The sequence below is a fragment of the Gobio gobio genome, assembly GCF_949357685.1.
Source record: "Gobio gobio genome assembly, chromosome: 12".
NCBI lineage: Eukaryota > Metazoa > Chordata > Actinopteri > Cypriniformes > Gobionidae > Gobio > Gobio gobio.
In genome coordinates this window covers 50,551,999-50,564,127 of record NC_137105.1, presented here as the reverse complement: position 1 = coordinate 50,564,127, position 12,129 = coordinate 50,551,999, and the positions used below count along the sequence as shown (strand labels likewise).

General features: G+C 40.1%; 1 protein-coding gene across 1 annotated transcript in view; it reads right to left on the bottom strand.

Annotated features, from left to right (window-relative positions):
- Positions 1–6,870, bottom strand: part of ankrd6b (ankyrin repeat domain 6b) — a 62,051-nt gene extending 55,181 nt beyond the window's left edge. The window contains exon 1 of the mRNA XM_079831822.1: positions 6,724–6,870. The gene's annotated coding sequence lies outside the window, so the exon portion shown is untranslated. The remainder of the gene's footprint in view (positions 1–6,723) is intronic.
- Positions 6,871–12,129: the final 5,259 nt, after the last annotated feature.

Here is a 12,129-nt window from a genome sequence, read left to right as displayed (position 1 = left end):
ACGTGTGTGTGTGACAGCAGGAGTGAGGACATGTGTGTGTGACAGCAGGAGTGAGGACGTGTGTGTGACAGCAGGAGTGAGGACATGTGTGTGTGACAGCAGGAGTGAGGACGAGTGTGTGACAGCAGGAGTGAGGACGAGTGTGTGTGACAGCAGGAGTGAGGACGAGTGTGTGTAACAGCAGGAGTGAGGACGAGTGTGTGACAGCAGGAATGAGGACGAGGGTGTGACAGCAGGAGTGAGGACGAGTGTGTGACAGCATGAGTGAGGACGAGTGTGTGACAGCAGGAGTGAGGAGGAGTGTGTGACAGCAGGAGTGAGGACGAGTGTGTGACAGCAGGAGTGAGGACGAGTGTGTGTGACAGCAGGAATGAGGACGAGTGTGTGTGACAGCAGGAGTGAGGACGAGTGTGTGACAGCAGGAGTGAGGACGAGTGTGTGACAGCAGGAGTGAGGACGAGTGTGTGACAGCAGGAGTGAGGACGTGTGTGTGTGACAGCAGGAGTGAGGACGTGTGTGTGACAGCAGGAGTGAGGACGTGTGTGTGACAGCAGGAGTGAGGACGAGTGTGTGACAGCAGGAGTGAGGACGTGTGTGTGTGACAGCAGGAGTGAGGACGTGTGTGTGACAGCAGGAGTGAGGACGAGTGTGTGACAGCAGGAGTGAGGACGTGTGTGTGTGACAGCAGGAGTGAGGACGTGTGTGTGACAGCAGGAGTGAGGACGAGTGTGTGACAGCAGGAGTGAGGACGAGTGTGTGACAGCAGGAATGAGGACGTGTGTGTGACAGCAGGAGTGAGGACGAGTGTGTGACAGCAGGAATGAGGACGAGTGTGTGACAGCAGGAATGAGGACGAGTGTGTGACAGAAGGAGTGAGGACGAGTGTGTGACAGCAGGAATGAGGACGTGTGTGTGTGTGACAGCAGGAGTGAGGACGAGTGTGTGACAGCAGGAGTGAGGACGAGTGTGTGACAGCAGGAGTAAGGACGAGTGTGTGACAGCAGGAGTGAGGACGTGTGTGTGACAGCAGGAGTGAGGACGTGTGTGTGACAGCAGGAGTGAGGACGAGTGTGTGACAGCAGGAGTGAGGACGAGTGTGTGACAGCAGGAGTGAGGACGAGTGTGTGACAGCAGGAGTGAGGACGAGTGTGTGACAGCAGGAGTGAGGACGAGTGTGTGACAGCAGGAGTGAGGACGAGTGTGTGTGACAGCAGGAGTGAGGACGAGTGTGTGACAGCAGGAGTGAGGACGTGTGTGTGACAGCAGGAGTGAGGACGAGTGTGTGTGACAGCAGGAGTGAGGACGTGTGTGTGTGACAGCAGGAGTGAGGACGAGTGTGTGTGACAGCAGGAGTGAGGACGAGTGTGTGTGACAGCAGGAGTGAGGACGTGTGTGTGTGACAGCAGGAGTGAGGACGAGTGTGTGTGACACTGACAGCAGGAGTGAGGACGTGTGTGTGTGACAGCAGGAGTGAGGACGTGTGTGTGACAGCAGGAGTGAGGACGAGTGTGTGTGACAGCAGGAGTGAGGACGAGTGTGTGTGACAGCAGGAGTGAGGACGAGTGTGTGTGACAGCAGGAGTGAGGACGAGTGTGTGACAGCAGGAATGAGGACGAGTGTGTGACAGCAGGAGTGAGGACGTGTGTGTGACAGCAGGAGTGAGGACGTGTGTGTGACAGCAGGAGTGAGGACGTGTGTGTGACAGCAGGAGTGAGGACGACTGTGTGTGACAGCAGGAGTGAGGACGAGTGTGTGTGACAGCAGGAGTGAGGACAGCAGGAGTGAGGACGAGTGTGTGTGACAGCAGGAGTGAGGACAGCAGGAGTGAGGACGAGTGTGTGTGACAGCAGGAGTGAGGACGAGTGTGTGTGACAGCAGGAATGAGGACAGCAGGAGTGAGGACGAGTGTGTGTGACAGCAGGAGTGAGGACGAGTGTGTGTGACAGCAGGAGTGAGGACAGCAGGAGTGAGGACGAGTGTGTGTGACAGCAGGAGTGAGGACAGCAGGAGTGAGGACGAGTGTGTGTGACAGCAGGAGTGAGGACAGCAGGAGTGATGACGAGTGTGTGTGACAGCAGGAGTGAGGACGAGTGTGTGTGACAGCAGGAGTGAGGACGTGTGTGTGACAGCAGGAGTGAGGACGACTGTGTGTGACAGCAGGAGTGAGGACGAGTGTGTGTGACAGCAGGAGTGAGGACAGCAGGAGTGAGGACGAGTGTGTGTGACAGCAGGAGTGAGGACGAGTGTGTGTGACAGCAGGAGTGAGGACGAGTGTGTGTGACAGCAGGAATGAGGACAGCAGGAGTGAGGACGAGTGTGTGTGACAGCAGGAGTGAGGACGAGTGTGTGTGACAGCAGGAGTGAGGACAGCAGGAGTGAGGACGAGTGTGTGTGACAGCAGGAGTGAGGACAGCAGGAGTGAGGACGAGTGTGTGTGACAGCAGGAGTGAGGACAGCAGGAGTGATGACGAGTGTGTGTGACAGCAGGAGTGAGGACGAGTGTGTGTGACAGCAGGAGTGAGGACAGCAGGAGTGAGGACGAGTGTGTGTGACAGCAGGAGTGAGGACAGCAGGAGTGATGACGAGTGTGTGTGACAGCAGGAGTGAGGACGAGTGTGTGTGACAGCAGGAGTGAGGACGTGTGTGTGTGACAGCAGGAGTGAGGACGAGTGTGTGTGACAGCAGGAGTGAGGACGAGTGTGTGTGACAGCAGGAGTGAGGACGTGTGTGTGTGACAGCAGGAGTGAGGACGAGTGTGTGTGACAGCAGGAGTGCCAAAAAGTGCCACGCCTTTCACTCGGGACGCCAGTTTCCACAGTCGGATATGTATTTAGTGAACGTATACAGAGTTGAGTGAGAAATCGGGTGTTACAATGAATGTGGTCCGTGCAGCTCTTAAAGGGCCGGACCTCATATTCTGTGTGAAGCAGGGCAGGAACATGCTGGACAAGTGACTGTTTAGGGGTTTTTAACCGTAAAACAATGATACAACAATGAATAGTAAATTCTGTCATATTATTCAATTACTTTTACAGTTTTTTACCATGGTATGGATTCAGTATCGGTATTGAGGTATTTTAGTCTGGTATCGTATCGAAGTCATAATTTTGGTATCGTGACAACACTAATCTATATAACAAGTATTTGCTGATATTCTCTTTTTTTTGTTATGTTGGTTTACAAATGTGTACCTTTTAAAATTTTTATTCTTTTAGTTTTACATTTTGTTAAGGGCTTGTTTACATTTATACTTCATAGTACACTACTGAAGGCAAACGCTGAAAGTTAAATTAAATGTGTTTAAGTAAAAATTTTGAAAATTACTGTGATAAATTAGTTGGTAGATTAATCAATAAATTAGTCGATAGATTAAGCGATAAATTAGTCAGTAGATTAATCATTAAATTAATCGATAGATTAAGCGATAAATTAGTCGGTAGATTAATCATTAAATTAATCGATAGATTAAGCGATAAATTAGTCGGTAGATTAATCATTAAATTAATCGATAGATTAAGCGATAAATTAGTCGGTAGATTAAGCGATAAATTAGTCGATAGATTAAGCGATAAATTAGTCGGTAGATTAATCATTAAATTAATCGATAGATTAAGCGATAAATTAGTCGGTAGATTAATCGATAAATTAGTTGGTAGATCAATCGATAAATTAGTTGGTAGATTAATCGATAAATTAGCCAGTAGATTAATCGATAAATTAGTCGGTAGATTAACTAATAAATTAGCCGGTAGATTAATTATTAAATTAGCCGGTAGATCAATCGATAAATTAGTCGGTAGATTAAGCGATAAATTAGTCGATAGATTAATCGTTAAATTAGTCGATAGATTCATTGTTAAATTAGTCGGTAGATTAAGCGATAAATTAGTCGGTAGATTAATCGTAAAATTAGCCGGTAGATCAATCGATAAATTAGTCGGTAGATTAATCGATAAATTAACCGGTAGATTAATTGGTAAATTAGTCGGTAGATTAAGCGATAAATTAGTCGATAGATTAATCGTTAAATTAGTCGATAGATTAATCAATAAATTAGCCGATAGATTAATCAACAAATTAGTCTGTAGATTAACCAATAAATTAATCGATAGATTAATCGATAAATTAGTCAGTAGATTAATCGACAAATTAGTCAGTAGATTAACCAATAAATTAGTCGGTAGATTAATCGATAAATTAGTCAGTAGATTAATCGATAAATTAGTCGATAGATTAATCGATAAATTAGGCGATAGATTAATCAATAAATTAGTTGTCAGATTAATCAATATAAAAATAGTCGTTAGTGGCAGCCCTAGTCTGATCTAGACAAACCATCTGCCATTTTCATTTTCACTGGGTCGGTACTTCCACCTACTTCACTTCACGCGTGACTTTTCCAACGTGATGATCATACGGCGTGAAGAAGAACAACACCGAAGTCGAGCGTTTGTGGTTAAAAAGTATATACATTTTTTTTTATTTATTTAAATGTCCGATGGTTGTCTATTTCAGACCCTATTCCTCGTCTGGGATCGGTCAGAGCCTCTGAAGCCCTTCCTCTGAAACTGCATTGATTTGGACCTTCAACCGTTGGTTCCCATTGAAGTCCATTATGTGGAGAAAAATCCTGGAATATTTTCCTCAAAAAAATTTTATTCTTTTAGTTTTACATTTTGTTAAGGGCTTGTTTACATTTATACTTCATAGTACACTACTGAAGGCAAACGCTGAAAGTTAAATTAAATGTGTTTAAGTAAAAATTTTGAAAATTACTGTGATAAATTAGTTGGTAGATTAATCAATAAATTAGTCGATAGATTAAGCGATAAATTAGTCAGTAGATTAATCATTAAATTAATCGATAGATTAAGCGATAAATTAGTCGGTAGATTAATCATTAAATTAATCGATAGATTAAGCGATAAATTAGTCGGTAGATTAATCATTAAATTAATCGATAGATTAAGCGATAAATTAGTCGGTAGATTAAGCGATAAATTAGTCGATAGATTAAGCGATAAATTAGTCGGTAGATTAATCATTAAATTAATCGATAGATTAAGCGATAAATTAGTCGGTAGATTAATCGATAAATTAGTTGGTAGATCAATCGATAAATTAGTTGGTAGATTAATCGATAAATTAGCCAGTAGATTAATCGATAAATTAGTCGGTAGATTAACTAATAAATTAGCCGGTAGATTAATTATTAAATTAGCCGGTAGATCAATCGATAAATTAGTCGGTAGATTAAGCGATAAATTAGTCGATAGATTAATCGTTAAATTAGTCGATAGATTCATTGTTAAATTAGTCGGTAGATTAAGCGATAAATTAGTCGGTAGATTAATCGTAAAATTAGCCGGTAGATCAATCGATAAATTAGTCGGTAGATTAATCGATAAATTAACCGGTAGATTAATTGGTAAATTAGTCGGTAGATTAAGCGATAAATTAGTCGATAGATTAATCGTTAAATTAGTCGATAGATTAATCAATAAATTAGCCGATAGATTAATCAACAAATTAGTCTGTAGATTAACCAATAAATTAATCGATAGATTAATCGATAAATTAGTCAGTAGATTAATCGACAAATTAGTCAGTAGATTAGCCAATAAATTAGTCGGTAGATTAATCGATAAATTAGTCAGTAGATTAATCGATAAATTAGTCGATAGATTAATCGATAAATTAGGCGATAGATTAATCAATAAATTAGTTGTCAGATTAATCAATATAAAAATAGTCGTTAGTGGCAGCCCTAGTCTGATCTAGACAAACCATCTGCCATTTTCATTTTCACTGGGTCGGTACTTCCACCTACTTCACTTCACGCGTGACTTTTCCAACGTGATGATCATACGGCGTGAAGAAGAACAACACCGAAGTCGAGCGTTTGTGGTTAAAAAGTATATACATTTTTTTTTTTTTATTTAAATGTCCGATGGTTGTCTATTTCAGACCCTATTCCTCGTCTGGGATCGGTCAGAGCCTCTGAAGCCCTTCCTCTGAAACTGCATTGATTTGGACCTTCAACAGTTGGTTCCCATTGAAGTCCATTATGTGGAGAAAAATCCTGGAATATTTTCCTCAAAAAACTTCATTTCGACTGAAGAAAGAAAGACACGAACATCTTGGATGAGATGGGGGTGAGCAAATTATCAGGACATTTTAATTCTAAAGTGAACTAATCATTTAACGCCATTTAAAAACAATAGAGGTCAGAAGCTGCACATACTTAACCATTTTTGGGGGGTAAATTTGGACCCAGAAGTGAGCAAAATCTGACAACAAAAACTTTTTTTCATTTGTTTAAAAAAAGGTGTAACATAATTTTTTTAAATTAATATTATTAAAACTCCTCAAGGCAATCTGTCAGTCAGGATTAGGGTGTGGGTGAGGTTATAATATTAATATCTGTATAAAAGCAAGTGTGTGTGTGTGTGTGTGTGTGGGAGTTAGTGCTCTCTGTCTAGCACATTCTTCTGAAGGATTGTCCCAGCAACCACAGCGCGTCAGACTGATTATTATTCAGGAAAGCTCGTGAGAGAAGAGAGATACACTCATAACAAACAACTATTATATGCTCATAACTTCCCGAAGTTATTATTGTATGGATTAGTAAACAGCGGTTTAAAACAGCAGTGAACAAAGAAACAAAAAACGAAGATTTGCCAAAACAATGCCAAAACTATGTATATATTCATTCAAACCTACCTCACACACAGAGGACGGACACTTCAACTCTTCCTTGTACAGTGTTATAGCGATTTCCCCCGAAACGCGCAAAATCCCGCAAATTGGCGCGTGGGAAAAGAGTAGCGCTTGATAAACATGATCCAAACTGCGCAATGAAGTGAGGAGGAGGAGGAGGAGGAGGAGGAGGAGGAGGAGGAGGAGGAGGAGGAGGAGGAGTATACATGTGCCATCCAGCGGTGAAGAGACAGACTTCACCACAACTATACAGAGCATTTACACTACTATGGCGAAGGCTTATGAGTATTAATCAGATGACCCTAACGGTGGGTGGAGCGTTCATCACAACCTAATTAATATTAATGAGCCGTGGCCTTTAAAAATCAAGTTTTTAATGTTGTTTATATGTCCATGTGGTGTTTTTAATATGCTTTAAGACAAAGCATGTGCAAATTCATAAGTCATCAGCTAAAAATAGTTAAACCACTGTTTTCATCAGTTTTGTTTGGTCCATCATTTATACAATTGTTTAATAAAACAAATTATTTGAAAAAAAATAATAAACTTGTGGCTTCAGTTTTCTTTAAAATGAAAAAAGTTATTTGTGTTTTTTATTAAAATACGCCATGTCTTCACACTGTTTTTTAATCACAAATATTAATTATTTGAACATATAACCAACCATTTCTTTAAAACATTTACTATCTTGAAGGGAAAACTAAAGGAGTTAATTGACATGGTTTTAAACATGCTTTTTAAATGGCACATGAGTTTTGGTAACAGGACTGAGAAAACATACATCCATCTTCTGCTTAGAAACCTTGTAAATAACTAAATAAAGTTACCTGAGATTGACCAATACACATTTTGAAGAGTTAAATATGTGTAGTATTAGATTCAGTGTTGAAAAAAATAAATAATAAAGTTTAATTTTTTATGAGTTACAACAAGCAAATGTCACCCATTCGGTGGAATGTCTCATGCAGTATTTTCTCCTTAAAACTGCACTGAACCAAAGACAGGTTTGTTGTAACCAATCACGTCAGCATGTGGGCGGGGTTTAGCATATCATTAACTATTCTGCGAAGCATAGGAGTCTCAAGAGAAGCTTATCACTGTATATTTTTCTGTTGATATGAAAAATCTGTATTTAGCAATGTAGCAGGTGAATCATATGTATATTACAATGTACGCTGAACTATATGCCTTTCTCCACTGACGTTGTGAGTTGTTCAAAGCGTTTTTAAGGCACTGATTTTTCAAGGCAGCTAGATGCCGAACGGGAACATGGTTTGTGTAACATTATTACCTGTTTGATAGCGTAGTCAAGCCAAAGGCTAATCATATTAATTACCGTTCTGTGTCCGACGTTGTAGAGAGCAGTTCATAAAACGCATTACTATTCTGATTCATCGACTTGTAGACGAGCCTGTATGAGTGAGTGGAGGCGGGGCTCATTTGCATATTAATTTGCCGTGTATACTAAATGAAGCAAGGGTGTAGGGGAGAGCTAGCCTGGCTCCGCTCTCCTACGTACTTCCGCTCAATTTTCATTTTCCTTCAGTTCTCCGTCTGGGACTGCTGTATAGTCTTAGGTTTTCTCCGAACAAGTTTTTACCGGTCCAATCAGCGAACAGAGGGATTGGCTGAGAACGATGACGTTGATGTCGTGCGCTAGTTTGAGTTGTAGTTCAGTAATGGCGGCGGAGAAAAGATGTGAGCGAAGCCATTCATTCCTGGCACCCCTGCCGAATATCCAGAAGCTAAAGCCGGAGCGAGAACAATCTTTGCTGAGTTTTTTTGGTGGCCATGATTTGATTTTGTTTCCCGGGAAAAGTTTGGTTTTCCAGCTCCATCCGTTAGTAGTGGAGGAGTTGCTGAAGCCCTGGGACGGGAATTGTTTCTCGTGGGGTTGGAAGGTATGGTCATCATTTACAGGGGCTAGTCAGTGATTTTATTGTCATCCACGTAAAAATCCCCGGCCGAATGACCGACTGTTTTAGACAAACACCAGGTCGTGTGGTCATTTAATATCTGTCCGAATCCACATCTCTGAGTTTTCAAGATTCACTGTTGATATCCTTTTTGACCCCTGCAGAGCACCGTACGGTTGCGCTTCGCTGTAATTTGGATGCATTTCTAGACTTGTATTTCTTTAAATGCTGGCAAGTATTTACAAGAGCAATATTTCATCAACGCTCAAAAAATAAAAAGAAGAAAAGCACGTAAACATTTGAATTTGGCCGTTATTTACGGCAGCATTTATTCTGATCATACCAAGCATATAACATTTTATTTACAGCACAATCATGTTACGGACCATGTGAGCAGTGTGTTCCCGATCACTAAACTCTCCCCTCCACTGTGAATAAATCACCATCCGAATGCACAAGTTTTAGGTTTTATCACGGTGGTGCTCAATCTGCACAGTTATTTTTATGGACTTCCATGTGAGAAACAGAGGCGAACGGCGCATGACATACGTTCATAAGTTGAATCAGGTGTGATAGATGAGGGAGACACACAAAACGTGTTGATTATAAAGTGAAGATCCTGGTGTAACCTACTAGTAAGGACTCAGTATTACCAAATCCTTCAGAAGACATTACACATTTGGAACAGTATTCTAAAGCAGGGGTTTTCAAACTTTATGATGCCAAGGACCCCCAAATATGATGAATCTTTTATGAGGGATCCCCTTCCTAAAATCCATCTATATATATATATGTATTGTAAGGTGGAAATTAATCAAAGATATTTGAACAAAATCATCTGCTTTGCTGTTATCAGCCATCAGAAGGGCCAGTTGGAGATAGAACAACAAAAGAATGACTGGCTGGCTGGCCAAAAGGTTTTCGCACCTTTGATACAATGGGGAAAGTTTTGTCTGATTGGTTATTTTCAAACGTCTTACGGTTTGGTCTGATTGGTCAGTTTTACAAGAGTCAGATTTGAATTTGGTGACATCAGGGAAGAGGATAAAAGAGGATTTCAACTGTAGCTCGCTGTCTTTGGTTTCTCTGGCTTTCTGTAGAGAGAGCTGCTCTTTAGCTCTCTCTCTCTCTCTCTCTCTCTCTCTCTCTCTCTCTCTCTCTCTCTCTCTATCTCTATCTCACAAGTAACATTCTAGGCAGAGGCCTACTGAGCATAATCAAGGGTTTATGTTTACAACTATTTGAAACTATTTTAAGTGTAACCATAACTAGAATTTGTGTTTCCTTTTAGAAGAGATTTCTGTCTATTATGTAATTGACATTTTACATTTACTTGATTGTTAATAAATTGTTACATTTTTGATCCTTTCTGAATTACAGTTTTTCTCGATTGCTAAGACACATTTCTTGAAAGCTGCTCTCCTTTTCTCTAAGCTGTGAACACAAAACCCAATTTTCAAGCTACATTCACAAAACCTCAGACTCTTCTTTCAAAACCAAACTTTCACCTCAAAACAGTTCAATCTGTGCTCAAAACTGAACTATGTTGTCAAATCGTGCCCCGCGTCAATCAAAATTAAAAACACTACTCAACAGTCACTAAACACTACGTAGAAAAATAGAAAACACAATGCTCAGGACATGAAGCTGGAGAAATAAATGTTTATTGTTCACTGTAGGCTAAATGCATGTTGCAAAACAAAAAAAACCTCTTCATTTAGCACTTGTACAAAAAGACAAAACAGAAATCTTATGCATTTGCCACTTGTGTACAGTAAGCCCATGTGAAAATAAAGTACAAAAATATACATGGAATACTTGGCCTACGAACAGTTAGACCAACCCTCCAATACAATACTACAGTATATTGGTACAATGATGTACTGAAACATATATTTACTTACAGTATACTGTGGTACAGTATATAGTATGTCATACAATAATTGCTGTCAACATTTACATACTGTACTATAATGTCAAAAAAAGGTAATTACCTGTTCTCTTCTCTAAATCTTTGGATTATGGTGGACACAGTGAATCTACTGATGTTTGGTTGTACCTTTTGTCCAGCCTCCCTCATGCTCATACCATGGACAAGAACATGGTCAATTACAGTAGCTCTGATTTCATCAGATATTACTGTTCTTTGTCTTCGCTGATCACCTCGACTACCTTGACCTCCTCTCACACGAACTCTTCCTCTCAGATTTCTATCCATTGTAGGGCCTCACAAACCAGTGCTCTCTGAACTGGCTTACTGTATATGTTCCCTCACATCATTAGCCACAAGTGTGATCAATTTTGAGTTGTTGTGTTCAAGTGGTGACATCTGTGCTTTAATTGTGTTTGACTTTTGTCACCTGTGCTCACCATTTTGCAGCACGGGTGCATCACAATGAAAATGTGTTGGCAAGTTGTGTCTAAATAGGTGAAAAGTGCTTATGGTTTTGCCAAAAGAGTGATTGATTCAATCAGTGGGTTCAGGCAACTGAGCATTTGGTTCAGACAATAGGGTTTAGTGTTTTAGCAATTGAGAAAAACTGTAATCTGTAATTATTAACTATCTCCAATGTGGAACGGTATAAATGCAACAAAGGGTTAAAACGGAACGATTAAATGTATGATTAACTATCGAATATAGATGACCAAACAACCGGTTGGGATTCTCTTCTAAATGCGATAACTATGATAAATGGAGTCAGATAAACAATATTATAATCAAATCCATTCTTCCAGCTGAGACACTGAACGTGCGGCCTTCACCGCGGTTCGCTACCGATCCTTGGAGCGAATTCAAGCGGTCTTAAAATATATATATATATAAACATTTAATCTGTTAGATAAATAGTAAGTAGTGTGACATTATAAATACAACATATTATTTCCAAACTTAAATCGGCTGTACTTAATGTTGGATGTATAAACCCAAAGAAGAACATTTTCTATTAAAAATGATTTGTATAAGCAACTTTCACAATAAATGTAAGTAAGCAGCTTGCGTACTGCGTTAAGAATATCGCCTTACAACCCCAGTGAGCGAGATAAAGGACTATGGTGAGAAAAACTCACTAGAAAGATACAAAGCAAACATATACAATTCTGGAAAGTATGTGTACGGCAATGAAAGTTCAGTAGACTTTAACCCTCTGGTGCTCTTCGGTCATTTCTGACCGGAATTTTTTTTTCTGTTTTGACATTTAAAAAATCACAGCTTCATCGGAATGATATGAAACTTGGTGACTTTTCTAGCATTAGGTCATAAAAAAAATACTCCCACTTGTGCTCTTCGGTCAAAAATGACCACCATAGGAAATCTGCAAAAACACAAATTCACAGAAAAAAATCTATATTTCTAACAAAAAAAAATCTAAAACTTTACAATAAATAGTCTTTGAGATGTTTTAAATATATATTCAAATCCATACAAATAAAAAAAAATCATTAAATGTGTTCAAAAGAGAACAAGGGGATTCTCAAGCCTCTCCATAGAGAC